At 40.2% G+C, this 14,309-nt stretch overlaps 1 long non-coding RNA gene and 1 pseudogene across 1 annotated transcript in view; one reads left to right on the forward strand and one right to left on the reverse strand.

The window, feature by feature from the left end:
• LOC122426496 overlaps window positions 1-9,639 on the forward strand; it is a 13,231-nt gene extending 3,592 nt beyond the window's left edge. The window contains exons 3-4 of the long non-coding RNA XR_006265178.1: window positions 7,086-7,197; window positions 9,045-9,639. This is a non-coding gene — a long non-coding RNA (uncharacterized LOC122426496). The remainder of the gene's footprint in view (window positions 1-7,085; window positions 7,198-9,044) is intronic.
• Window positions 9,640-13,156: 3,517 nt separating this feature from the next.
• LOC122426936 lies at window positions 13,157-13,273 on the reverse strand (annotated as a pseudogene).
• Between the last annotated feature and the right edge of the window lie 1,036 nt (window positions 13,274-14,309).

The following is a 14,309-nucleotide window of genomic DNA, read 5'->3' on the forward strand; positions in this document are numbered from 1 at the left end:
AAAAAAAAAAAAAAAGACCAGAATAAATAGAGACATGCCATATTCCTCAATGGAGAGACTCAATTTTACTAAAATCAAGTTTCCCTAAATCACACAAACACATTTAATATGTCTTTGGAATTAATACATTGATTCTAAAATTTTCCCTAGAAAAATATTTATGCCAAAATGTCCAAAATGTTTTGAATAAGAATAATGAGGGGATTTGACCTTCCTGCTGTCAAAACATACTGTAGGGCTTCCCTGGTGGCTCAGTGGTAAAGAATCTGTCTGCTGATGCAGGAGGCATGGATTCGATCTCTGGTCTGGGATAATCCCCTGTGCTACAAGTAGCTAAACCCATGTACCACAACTACTGAGCCTGTGGTCTAGAGCCCAGGAGCCACAACTACTGAACCCACGTGCCACAACTACTGAAGCCCATATGCCCTAGAGCACTGTGCTCGGCAACAAGAGAAGTCACTGCAGTGAGAAGCCTGCTCTCCATAGCTGGAGGGTGGCCCCTGTTTGCACAACTGGAGAAAAACCCACACAGCAGTGAAGACCCAGCACGGCCAAAAAGAAATAAAATTATTTAACCACCCCCTGAAAATGCATACTATAAAGCTATAGTTGTTTCCTACATTTGGGGCTGGTACTGGAAGAGATTAAAGTTAGTGGGATAGAATGGACTCTCATATCAGTACTGTACACACACACACACAGAGTTTATAGGATAAAAGTAACATTTCAAATCTACAGGGAATGAATATTCAGCAAAAGTCTTGCAGCAGTTGGCTGTTCATTTAGAAATAAATGAGAGTCACCCATCTCATATCACATACAAAATAATTTTCAGATATATTAAAATGCTAAATATAAAAGCAATGCCATAAAACTCTTAAGAGAAAAATGTGTTCTAATTCCTAGAGCTAGCTTTCATTATCAGTTTGATGTATATCTTTCCAGAAATTTACTGTGTATGCTTAAAGATATTTCTATTTACTGACCTTTTTTGTTTTTAGAAACATGGGATTCTATTGTATGTTTTTCTGCAACTTGCTATGGCTGGATCATTAGATCCTGTTGCTGCACATTGAGATTTTATTAATTTTTTTATATTGTAATAATTCTGCAGTGAACATTCTTGACTATAGTCATGAACTCTTATGTGGAGGGTAGCTTTCTAGAAGTAGAATTCCTGAACTAAAATAGACTTGCATATTATGTGGAGGGTAGCTTTCTAGAAGTAGAATTCCTGAACTAAAATAGACTTGCATATTAAATTTTAGAAGATACTGTTAAATCCAACATTTGATGAGCTTTTTTGAGCAAGGTGCCAGATTTTTGTTTGGAAAATTGAGAGTGATTTTGAAAGAATTTTAATCAAGGGATTTATCTGATTAAGCTTTTATTTTGGAGAGAACCCTCCTTATGTTTTCTGAACAATTATATATTGTCTATATGCTGTGCTGTGCTTAGTCGTTGAATTGTGTTCAACTCTGAGACCCCATGGACTGAAGCCCACCAGGATCCTCTGTCCATGGCCTGTAGTTACTGTATTAAAATTTGACATTGAGAAATTCAAGAAATATTTATGAATTCATTAAAAATAATCTTAATAAAATCGTGGATGTTAGAGCTGGACCATAAAGAAGGGTGAGCACTGAAGAATTGATACTTTTGAATTGTGGTGTTGGAGAAGACTCTTGAGAGTCCCTTGGGCTGCAAGGAGATCAACCAGTCCATCCTAAGGGAAATCAATCCCTAATATTCATTGGCGGGATTGATGCTGAAGCTGAAGCTCCAGTACTTTGGCCACCTGATGCAAAGAGCTAACTCTTTGGAAAAGACCCTGATTCTGGGAAAGATTGAAGTCAGGAGGAGATGGGGATGACAGAGGATGAGATGGATGGATGGCATCACCGACTCAATGGACATGAATTTGAGCAAGCTCTGAAAGATGATAAAGACAGGGAAGCCTGACATGCTGCCGTCCGTGGGGTTCCAAAGAGTTGGATACGACTGAGCAACTGAACAATAAATAAAGGCATTGCATACTATAATATTTTTAATGAAAAATAGCTGCATTTTAAAATACAAAAACGAACAAGTCTTGCTTGGTTGTACATGTTTTACCCAGTTCTTTAATGTGTGGCTTAATAGAAAACAGCTGGACTCACACATCTGCTCCTGCTTTCAGCCTGTTAGAATATGTTGTTTTGGTAGAGCATGCAAAGAAAATCTGGCTTCATGCCAGTTAAAATAAAAGGAGGAGTATTTTAGCAGTCTTTTTGAGTAACTGTGGACATTCTTCTTTAACAGTCAACAAGTGACAGTTTCTTTTTTTTCCTATTGCTGTGTATTTTGGGTATTAAGTGACCTGCCCCATTACAATGTATTGGTACATACATGGTGCTTCCAAGGTAGCACTAGCAGTAAAGATCCTCCCTGCCAATGCAGGAGACATAAGAGATGCAGGTTCTATCCCTGGGTCAGGAAGATCCCCCGGAGGAGGGCATGGCAACCCACTCTAGTATCCTTGCCTGGAAAATCCCAGGGACAGAGTTTTCTGGTGAGCTACATACAGTCCACAGGGTCACAAAGAGTCCAACACGGCTGAAGCGACTTAGCACACACAGTACGTACTTGATGTGTGTACTAACGATACATTCAGTATTTAATCATCATTTACTTCATGCATGAGTACAAAGTATGACTATTACATAATTATATTGTTTACTTCATGCATGAGTACAAAGTATGACTATTACATAATTATGTAGAACAAAATGTTATTTGTACAAATTGCATCAAGTCAAATAGCTCTAGTCACCATACTTAATCACAACCAATGACTTTCCTTAATCCCAAGTTTTGAGAAATCCACAACTCATCCATAACCATGCCTCTCTTCTCGCTTTGGGCCTGTAGCATGTGGTGGTTTCTAGAAGTGAACTGTATCTGACATCTAGTTCTTACTTTTAAAAGTATTTCTGTTTACTGACATTTTTACAGAAAGGAGATTCTACTGTATGTTCTTTTCTGCAACTTGCTAAGGATGTAGCATAGTATATTTAATTAGACCCTGTTGCACATTGGAGTTTTATGTGTATTTTTATGTAAATATATATTTATGTTTCAGAAATATAAATTTATATTTCATAAAATCTCCCAGTTTTTCCTCACTAAACAAGACATCTTGTTGGACTAATGACTAATCAGCTCATGTGCACACATAACTATGGTGTCATACGTTCAAATTTTTAAAAATCTGTGGGCAACTCTGGCCACCTGAGGTCTTAGCACAGTCAAACAACAGGTAGTTGAGCCTATACAGAGTATTGTTTTCCAGTGTCAACAACCATCAGGTGTTAGTCAGTGCTTAAAATACATAAGAAAATTGACCTCATTGTGTGTGTGTGTGTGTGTGTGTGTGTATATATATATATACACATACATATATATATATTTTATTTTAATATCCAATCTTACCAAGTGGCAGTTTCCTAAAGATTAATTGCGGTGTGGAATCTGAAGCCATTCAGTGAACTTTTTCTATTCCTTTACATTAAAATTCCTTAGTATTCCTTGCACTTTTACTGAGTCTTTGCATAGATGATTTTGTAACATCAGATGTTGGTCTTTTGGAAAATATTGATTCAGTGAGTTATAGACATCTTCTGAATGTTGATACACAATTCTTGATAGAATACCATATGATCACATTTATGAATGTCACCACTGATCTCTTCCAAAAACTCTTTAGGTATTGGGAAACTGTCAAGGTCATGGTGACATGTATCGATGCAACTTTTCCAAAATTCTGGTTTTCACTTGAAAGCTCAAATCTTATCATTGACAACAAATGCTGTCAGTTGTTTTCAGCTGCTTGGAGTGACAGTCTCACTTGGTTCATTTTTGGAAAAATGTCTGCCAGATACCCAAGTGTGAATAACTGTAGTTTGTTAGTCATTCTCTCAAGCAAAAAACAGAAAAAAAATGTTTTGTAAAAAAAATGACTAGTTTGGTTTGCAGCTCAAGCACATGTTCTTTTCCTCGAGACAGTCTTTATACTTCCATATACAGAACAAGAGCTGAAGGTGTAATTCCCACTTTATCACACATGATAATTAAAAAGATGTGTACCCAGTAGTTGAGATTAATATGATTAATAATTTTAGTGCTCATCAAGGACATTTGAAAGGGAAACAGACTCTCCCCTCCCACTCCCAGGAGTACTTGCTGGTGAAAAATATTGTGACTGTTAGTATGATGCTTCATCTTTGTTTTCCTGCCATGACTTGTGCTGAGGGTCCAGGCATTTTCCCCATCATTGCTTTGGCACCATTAGTACAAATGTCAACACAGTGAAAAAGACAGATAAGGACTCAGTATTGTTATGGAACAGTTGTGACTTCACAAATCCCCTGAGAAGATCTTAGGTATGCCCAGGGTTTTGCCACCCATGCTGTGACTAATTGGGAAGGTGAGTTTTATACTGCAATAAGCTGCAGAATGAGAGAGTTTCAGTCTCTGTCTCATAGGGTCCTAGCATCTCCAGGTTATCTTTTCAAGATCCTCTGATGGCCCCAGCTAATGACTAATGTCACTTTTGGGGCTGAGTGTGACAATAGGCTATTGGTGGACTGTTTGGAACTGCTTATCAATGAGTTGTCTTCTTTTAAGTAATAGTTATTGGGATTGAGTAAGGGGGGGTCAGTGTAGCTGTAGTTTTAAAAGGAACTGCCAGAGCTCCTACGATGTCCCTCCATATCTCTTGGAGACAGAATGCAGCACTTGGCAGACCCCTCAAATGGCTTGTACTTGTACTCTATACTAGTTTTACAAATTAGGAAACCAAGAGCCAGTGACGTTCAGTAATTTGCCTGAAGCCATACATAAGTCAGGTGGGCTTCCCAGGTGGTCCACTAGTCAAAAATCCATCTACCAGTGCGGGAGATGCAAGAGACAAGGGTTCGTGTCTTTTCCAAGTTAGGTAATGGAAAATCCCTTTATTTGAGGGGGAGAGATGCAAAAAGATTCCTTCACTCTGTAAACACTTAATGAGTTATTTTATGCTGAACACTGTCAAAGGATGAGGCCACCTCTCGATATTTGAAACAGAACTCAGCACTAAAGCACATTTATTCCTGGTCGGGCACAATCTCTCAGAGTAGACTGTTGAGTTTTCTTTTTTTCCTGGGTGGAAGTATGGTTTTAGAGATTTGCAGACTTCCAGAGGCCATGGTTACTTGAGTGAGGGGGTCGTTGTTTGGCTGACACTCAGAAAGGAACTTATTGGCATGAGTCTTCCTGATTGGCTAACTTAGAGGGCCAAGGAACTTTCACCGATTGATCGGCTAACAAAACAGTGTTCACAGGGTGAGTTGTCATTGATTGATTACACAGGGTAAAGCTAGTTCTGGTTGTTACTTGTTCCCAGGCCCCATCAGCCCTTTCCCAGGAATGTGGGAACTTTTAAATTATTAATTCCACACCAACTCCGTCCAATAGAAATGTGATAATAGTCACATGTGTAATCTTAAACTTTGTAATAGCCACGTTAAGAAAAATTTTAAAAAGAGGTGAAATTAGTTTTAAAAATAAATCTTATTTAACTTAGTATACCTAAAACATTATCATTTTAACAATTATTAATGAGACTATTTTACGTTTTTCTTTTCCAAAAAGAAAAAGTCTTCTGAATCCGACGTGTGATTTCATACTCACAGTGCCTCTCAATGCAGACTAGCTGTGTGGAAATGTCTTGGTTGTGTCATATGGTTAGTGGCCTCATTTTTGGACAGTGCAGTCCTATACTACCTGCTGGGGACACAAGGATGGAGGGAAGGCTATGCCCGCCTTCTCTCAGGTCTCAGAGCCTCAAAAAGGCATAGCCCTGTGAACGCACACGCTGTAGTGCTCCATACAGGATCAGAACTGGGGTGAGACAAGCAAGGCACAAACAATGTTTAAGGACTCGCTTGCTTTCAGTGTTGCTCAGGTGCAGGGTCCACCCGCCCCCCAGAGCAAGCACCTCCTTTAACTGCTGCATCCAAAGCACTTCATTAGTCTCACCCCTGTCTCAGCCCTGCTTGGCAGCCTGATAAAACAGAAGATTCTGGGGCTCCAACCCCAGAGTTGATAACCCAGATGATCTTAAGTAGGACCTTGGAGTCTGGAGTTTCAGTAAGCAGTCCTCGGGATTCTAATGTAGGAGCTTAAGATCAGCGTTTGAGAAATTCGGCTTGTGTCAACAGCCTCATGTGAGACTCCATTTACATCCAGTGAAATATTTCCATCGTTTTCTTTGGTTTTGGGACTGGTTGTTGCTGAACTCGCCAGTCATCTATCTATTTCTTGGGGCCGCAGCGGGATTCTGAAGTCCCCCTGATAGAAAACTCCTGTACTCTGAGATCCTGGGCTTTGGGCCTGCGAGGACCGTGGACTAAACAAGCTAGAATGCCAGGTTATTGTTACACAGACACAGTGACTTTTTCAGGGAGAAACCTATGAAAGGCATGTGATGGTGCTGAAAACAATGAGGATCGTGGAAGGAACTGAATTATTTGATGGGAGAGAGCAGACACTGGTTCCTTCATGTTGTTTTATTTATTTTAAAAAAGATTAAAAAAGATTTTTGGCCACGTGACCCTGCTTACAGGATCCTAGTTCCTTGACCAGATTGAACCCCAGGCCCCCTGCAGTGGAAGCATGGAGTCTTAACTACTGGACCACTGGGAAAGTCCCTTAACGACTTCACAGTATGTGATTCATTTCACACTAGAGGACAAAGGGGCCTGGCGTGTTACAGTCCCTGGTATTGCAAAGAGTCGAACACGACTTAGTGCCTGAACAACGACAAAAAAGGCTCTTTTTATCTTGCCTTCACCCTAGTCACATCCCTGACTTTAATGATACTTAAATAGAAAAAGGCATCTATTACGCACCTTCAGATTATAGTACACACAGCCTGGCATTCTAGGCTGTAGGCTTCATGTTACAGTTCTGTAGTTTCAGATGTGCCTACTCGGAAAATGGGAAGCAGCCAGAAGTGAGGCGTATCTAATTTTTCGTGTGCATGTGTGTGCTTCTGTTTCCAGATCTCCTCCCTGGTATGCTTCCTGCTGTCTCCTGCTGCTTCCTTTGTCACTGGACAGTTGGTGTTTGTGGATGGGGGCCAGTCTCTGTACTCACAGTTATTTGAGGTACCAGGTGAGTGGTCAGGAAATGAGTCTGTCCCTCACTTTGTGGCTTCTCCTGTTCAGGTTTTCACAATTCCTCTAGGTACTTAAGAGATAAGGTTTTTTTTTTTTTTTCTTGTAGAACATCAAAAAAATGTACAAAATATTTATAGTCATCATATGATTTTTAAAGGCAATATTCCTAGTGCAGAAAATATCTAAATAGCTTTATTATAGCACACAGATATAAAAAGTTGTTTGCATGTGCATAGGCTAGTGGAATTTTAACCTTGAAAAATATTCTCAGTGTGAGTATATATGTACAAGAAAGAGACAAGAACAGAGGCAGGAAGGTGTCATACTTTTGATATTTAACTTGTCTTTGTTTATCCAGTTAGTGGCTTGTGTATATGAGGGGGAGAATCAGACCTGTTAGGTGGGGAGAGGTGATATGGTGCTATTTTACAGTATCTTTGGGTTATAGATTGAGGGAAACCGTAGGAATTTGCTGTATTTATTCATTTTTTTATGTACAAAATAGTTTTGTATATCTGAATCTAATGTAGATATTGCATGCAAATGTGTTTCTGTGTGTGTGTGTGTGTGTGTGTGTGTATCTTATGACTAGACCATCAAACTTTGGAGCTGAAAGGATCCTAAGAAATTAGTCAAGTATCGCAGTTTCGTCATACATGACAAAACACGTCCTTGGAACCAAGGCATGTCCAAGCTAATCACTCCCAAAATGTAGAACAGGATATGAAATTCAAATGTGTCCGAACTGTTGCCAGAGATAGTTGATTAAATGACTACTGGCAAATTAAAGGGCTTCTCTGGTCCTTTAAAGTGATAAAGATATCTGTGATCAGTGCAGGAGACACAGGAGACATGGGTTCAATCCCTGGTTCGGGAAGATCCCCTGGAGTAGAAGTGGCAACCCACTCCAGTATTCTTGCCTTGAAGACCCCATGGACAGAGGAGCCTGGTGGGATATAGTCCACGGGGTTGCAAAGAGTCAAACATGACTGAGCACACACACAAAATTAAAATGTAGTTGATGTAGCATATATGTACTTGAATTTCCTGTTCAGGACTTACTCTTTTCAACCTACTCTTTCATGTGCTAATAGTCTCATCGAAGATTCAACCCTTCTTTGCAGTAATCATTGTTTGGTTTGGATCTATAATATTACTATTTCCCCCCAGTTTAATTTTTTTACTAAGTGGAAAGAGGAGACGGGAGACTGGATGCCGGGAGGGGGCAACACTTAAGTGTCTGGTAGTAAGTAAGCATGTTTCAGAAGGTACTGTTATTAAGGAAGTAGGATTGATTGAATGTCTACATTATGTCCAGTGCTATATGCAGGGATCACATGCACTCTCTAACCTTTAACAGAGAGATGTTGTTATCCCCTGTAACAGATGGGGATTTCCATGGTGGATCAGCTGGTTAAGAATCCACCTGCAATGCAGGAGACCAGTGTTCGATCCCTGGTTCAGGAAGATCCTCTGGAGAAGGCAATGGCAAACCGCTCTAGTTTTCTTGCCTGGAGAATTTCATGGAGGAGCCTGGCAGGCTACAGTCCATGGTGTCGCAAAGTGAGCGACTTAACACTTACTTAATAGATGAGGAAGCTGAGGCTCAGCAAGAGTAACTTCTCCAAACCTGTAGAAGTAACTTCTACAGTTACTAAGTGGCAGGTATGGGGTTCAAATTGAGATTTTTCTCAAAACCTTTGCCATGTGTCCCAGTGATTTCTTTTTTCTTGCTAAGAAAAGGGGTGATCCAGGGGAAATGACAGATGTGTTTGGTGGGAACTAAGAGAACTAATGAAGGTTAATAGATTTGTGTCTGACCTGAGGTTTTCCATTTAACAGATCATGACAACTGGCCCGAGGGAACAGGGGACCTTTCTCTTGTCAAAAGCATAAAAGAGTCTTCTAACCATAAAGCCAAGCTGTAAGCTAAGGAAACATGGAAGTGTCCTTTGTCCCCAAGTGCCTTAACATCTCGACAATACACTTCTGTACTTTACAGGAACTTATAATCTGTATGGGAAACTCACATTCTGATTTTTTAATGTTAATCAATTACATCTATGCAAAAGTTATTCCTGATATAAATACATCTTTAAGTGCCAACCAATGTTCTTTAATTCATGATAAAAAAAAAATTTAAGGAGTGGAAATTAACGTAATTTGTGATTATACTTTTAATTCTAAGAAAGGTCTTTGAAAAGTGAAATAGTTTCAGGTTAATGATAGTGGTATTATGATCTCCCAGAAGGTTCTAATATTTCATTGTAAATATTACAATAAATCTAAATTGTGGCATCATTATGATTTTTGCAACAATGACTCATTTTTGATGGCAAATACTTTTGGATCAATAAAGCTTTATATAATTATTGATATGTGGTTTGTTCATGAAGTCATATTTGTACAAACCCTCTTAATAAAAAAGAAAAATGAAGTCATAAGTGGTATTTTTTTTCCGTCCTTGACTTGATATGTGTCTTGATTTCCTAGCCAAAGTATTCCCCTTTCTCCATGTTTCTCCTTTTATATGCAAAAAAAATTTTAATTAAAATCTGTGCAGCTGTTTTAGGGTTCAGTATTCTTCCTTCCATTGATCCTTTCTGTCCATTGATCTTGATTTGTAGAGTGTCATCTACAAACTCTATATGTTCATCTTTTTTCTCTTCATCAATGAAACCTCTTTAAATTGACTTATTCCCTGTTGAAGTGAAGTAGTTTCTTTAACAGTAACACTCAGTTGAAAGCATATGATTGACCAAATCCTGAGCGGGGTGGGGCAGGGCAGATGTGGGCTGCAGAAATTGCATAATCTGCAATTTTATCAGCATCCCAAGCAGGTCCGGGACTAGGATGAGGCTAATGAGCTGCTGTGGTTGCCGCATGTAAGGAGGTGCTCACTCTTGGGTGTGAACAGGGGAGGGTCGCCCTTGAGAGTGAGCCCAAGCTCACTTTAACACTGTGTGCATGCTGAGTATGTAGCAGAAATCTTCTTTTCCTCCTAGACTGCATTTTAATAGTAGCCTTCTGGAGGTGATGACATCACACCTCCTAAGAATTACAAGTTGGCTTAAAGGGCAGGGTGGCCCCAGCACAGGCTGGTGCAGAAAAGGAAAGAAGCAGGGCTTGCTTTTCAAATTACCTCTTGTTGATGATGGTTGATGACCCCTTATATCTCCCTAGGTTGAAATTTGCTGATTTCTATTCAACGCATGGAGCCTGCCCTATGTAGCACTAAACTTAGCTACAACTCCTTATTAGATCTTCTTGTTCAACCATTGCTGTACTCAGTGTATTCATGGTTGTTCAACCAATGCTGTTCAACCAATGCTTGCCTGCCCTATGTAGCACTATGTAAACTTAGGTCCAGGTCCTTATTAGGTCTTCTTGTTCAACCATTGCTGGACAGCTGATCGTTAGCTGTGCTCTGGAAGTAGAAGTCTGCACTCCAGGATTTCTCTGTGTCATGATAGTGCCTTGTCAATAACGTTCTTCTGCAACTGCACTTGGGAAATTTTGCTGTAGACTGGATGTTCCTGAATGGAACTCATTCATTCAGCTAATAATTTGGTGCCCATTCTACGTGCTCAACATTATGGTAGGAGTTGGATGTTCAGTAGTGAAAAAAAAAAAAAAATATATATATATATATAAAAAATAGAGAAATATAAATTTTAAGTTTTGATTTATCTATTTTTATTGAAGTGTGGTTGATTTACAATGTTGTATTCGTTTCATGTGTATAGCAAGGTGATTCTCACACACACCCCCCCACACACATACACATATTCTTTTTCAGATTCTTTTCCATTATAGGTTATCACAAGGCACTGAATATAGTTCCCTGTACTATACAGTGTGCCCTTATTTATCAATTTTGTAATAGTAGTATGTATCTATTAATTCCAGACTCCTAATTAATCCCCCCTTTCCACTTTGTTAACCATAAATTTGTTTTCTATGTCTGTGAGTCTGTTTCTGTGTTGTAAACAGATTCAGTTGTATTATTAACATTCCATATATAAGTGATATTTGTCTTTCACACAGTATGATAATCTCTGGGTCTATCCATGTTGTTACAGATGGCATTATTTCATTCTTTTTATGACTGAGTAGTATTCAGTTATATACATGTACCATATTTTCTCTGTCAATAGACATTTAGGTTGCTTCCATGTCTTGGCTATTATAAATAGTGCCTCTATGAACATTGGGGTGAATGTATCTTTTTGAATTAGAGTTTTCCTCTTTTCCAGATATATGCCCAGGAGTGGGATTGTTGGATCATATGGCAACTCTATTTTTAGTTTTTAAGGAACCTCCATACTGTTTTCCATAGTGGCTATACCAGTTTATATTCCCACCAGCACAATAGGAGGCTTCCCTTTTCTCTGCGCCCTCTCCAGCATAAAATTCTCCATTATTTTAAGTGCTCACAAGGATAAGGTCATGGTACTAAAGGCATGTAAGAAAGGAAGAAAAGGACATCTAAGGGGGGAAAAAAAAGACATTTCTATAGTTACGCATTTCAAAAGAGGTTGTTGATAAGATGACCTTTGTGGATGTTATCGCCTCTCTCTCTCTCTCTCTCTCTCTCTCTCTCGCACACACACACACACACACACTGGTCTTTTAGTTCATGGCTTGTGTTAGTTCAGGTTCTCAGAGAAGAAGATGCCAAGACACAGTAAAACATGCATGAGATGTCTGGAGAATGTGCCCATGGAGGATAAAGGGCAGGGAGCCCAAGACTGCATCCATAGCCTTCAGACCACGATGGTGTCTGACACCTGTAGAAGAGGGAGGGAGAGAGGAAGGGACAGGAAACACCTCTTTCCAAAAGAGGTTTTGCTCAGTCACAGCTGTCACGTCAGTCGGTCCACAAGTCTTTTAGTTTGGCCTCTGATTTTCTGGTGGCTCAGACAATAAAAATCACTGCAGATGGTGACTGCAACCATGAAATTAAAAGACGCTTGCTCCTTGGAAGAAAAGCTATGACAAACCTAGACAGAGTATTAAAAAGCAGAGACATTACTTTGCCAATAAAGGTCCACATAGTCAAAGCTATGGTTTTTCCAGTAGTCATGTATGGATGTGAGAGTTGGACCGTAAAGAAGGCTGAGTGTTGAAGAATTGATGCTTTTGAACTGTGGTGTTGGAGAAGACTCTTGAGAGTCCCCTGGACTGCAAGGAGATCCAACCAGTCCATCCAAAAGAAAATCCTGAATAGTCATTGGAAGGACTGATGCTGAGGCTGAAGCTCCAATACTTTGGCTGCCTGATGTGAAGAGCTGACTCATTAGAAAAGACCCTGATGCTGAGAAAGATTGAAGGCAGGAGGAGAAGGGGATGACAAAAGACAAGATGGTTGGGTGGCATCACTGACTCGATGGACATGAGTTTGTGCAAGCTCCAGGAGATGGTGAAGGACAGGGAAGTCTCGCGTGCTGTAGTCCATGGGGTCACAAAGAGTTGGGCACGACTGAGTGACTGAACAACAGATGGTAAAGAATCCACCTGCAGTGTGGGAGACCTGGGTTCAGTCCCTGCATTGGGAAGATGCCCTGGAGAAGGAAATGGTAACCCACTCCAGTATTCTTGCCTGGAGAATTCCATGGACAGAAGAGCCTGGCAGGCTATAGTCCATGGGCTTGCAAAGAGTCAGACACAACTGAGTGACTAACACATATATATTTTGATTTCCAGTGGAATACAGACACACTTCAAAACTCCCCTTTTAAAAGCCTTTTAAAAATCAGACACCGTGTTCTTAAGATAAAAGCCTAAAAAAAGAAGCCATCTTTGTTTCATGTCAACATTGAAATTAGAGTATTAAGTCAATACAACTGATAATTTAAAAGCTTAAGGTATGAGGAAAGTATCAGCTCTATAGTCCTGGAAGCAAACTTTATGTTCACCAGTACACCCCCATCACTTGAATCTCTTTTCAATGTCATGTTCCTTCTTATCTCTTATCATACTGAGCAAAGAGTTATGGGTTGCAAAACAGGATTTCTTTTTGCACCTATCTATAAATCTTTGTCTACAAATTAAAAACAAACAGAAGTGCTCTCCCATTTGTTTTTAACAAACACTACCAGGTGCTTGGCTCAAAAGTGTCCCCTTGTGGTTAATGGTGGAACACCGGCCTGTCTGAGCAGCACCTTTTTGGGTTTCTAAGATCTGGCTGCGGAGCTTCAACTTGAGCTGTGGTTTCCTCTCGGGATTTCTTCTCCACTCCTAGTTTACAAGGGTTCTACTTCACCAAGTGGCTGTTCATTGAAATAAGGAAGGTTTGAACCATACTTAAAAAAGTCATATTAGATCAAAAGCTAGTGGTTATATCATTAGCCCTTGTTTTGAGACAGTCATCTAAAGGGATACTTATCTCCAGTTATCTAAAGGGATATTTTGAATCTTGTGGACAACACTGTTTGTGACTTGTGTGGCAACTAAATCCATCTGTTGGTTAGCCCAGTCATGCCCCTCTGAGTAAGAGGCACGCCTGCCCTCTGCCCTAGTAGGAGTTCAGATTGTGGGGACCTGCCAGGCCCTGATGCTTTCATCAGCAGCACTGCATTCCTGGGATCTCCTGATTCCTCCTCTGCCCTCTCACCTGCTTCTCAAAGGTGAGCCTCCTCACCTTTGCTCAGCCTCCAAACCTACTCTTCTGGAGGCTGTCAGTTCTCTAAAAGGAAACATTTCGAAAGTCCCTTCTGATTGAAGCCACTTGGCTGAGGTTGCTATTAAGTGAAAGTGTTTTGGCTCAGTCATGTCCAACTCTTTGTGACCCCATGGACTGTAGCCTGCCAGGGTCCTCTGTCGATGGAATTCTCCAGGCAAGAGTACTGGAGTGGCTAGCCATTTCCTTCTCCAGGGGATCTTCCCGACCCAGGAATTGAACCTGAGTCTCCTGCATTGGCAGACGGGTTCTTTACCACTGAGCCACCAAAGAAGCCCTGAGGTTATTAATAACCTTTATGTTTATTGCTTCCTTGTATCCTCTCCCCCTTCCTATTTTGTCCTTTACTGTCCATTTCTGCAGAGCTCTTGGTGGGCTCTCTTTCCATGAGTTATGGATTTTAGAGTCTGCTGGAGTCCCAGCTG

Source organism: Cervus canadensis, chromosome 24 (assembly GCF_019320065.1).
Source record: "Cervus canadensis isolate Bull #8, Minnesota chromosome 24, ASM1932006v1, whole genome shotgun sequence".
Taxonomy (NCBI): domain Eukaryota; kingdom Metazoa; phylum Chordata; class Mammalia; order Artiodactyla; family Cervidae; genus Cervus; species Cervus canadensis.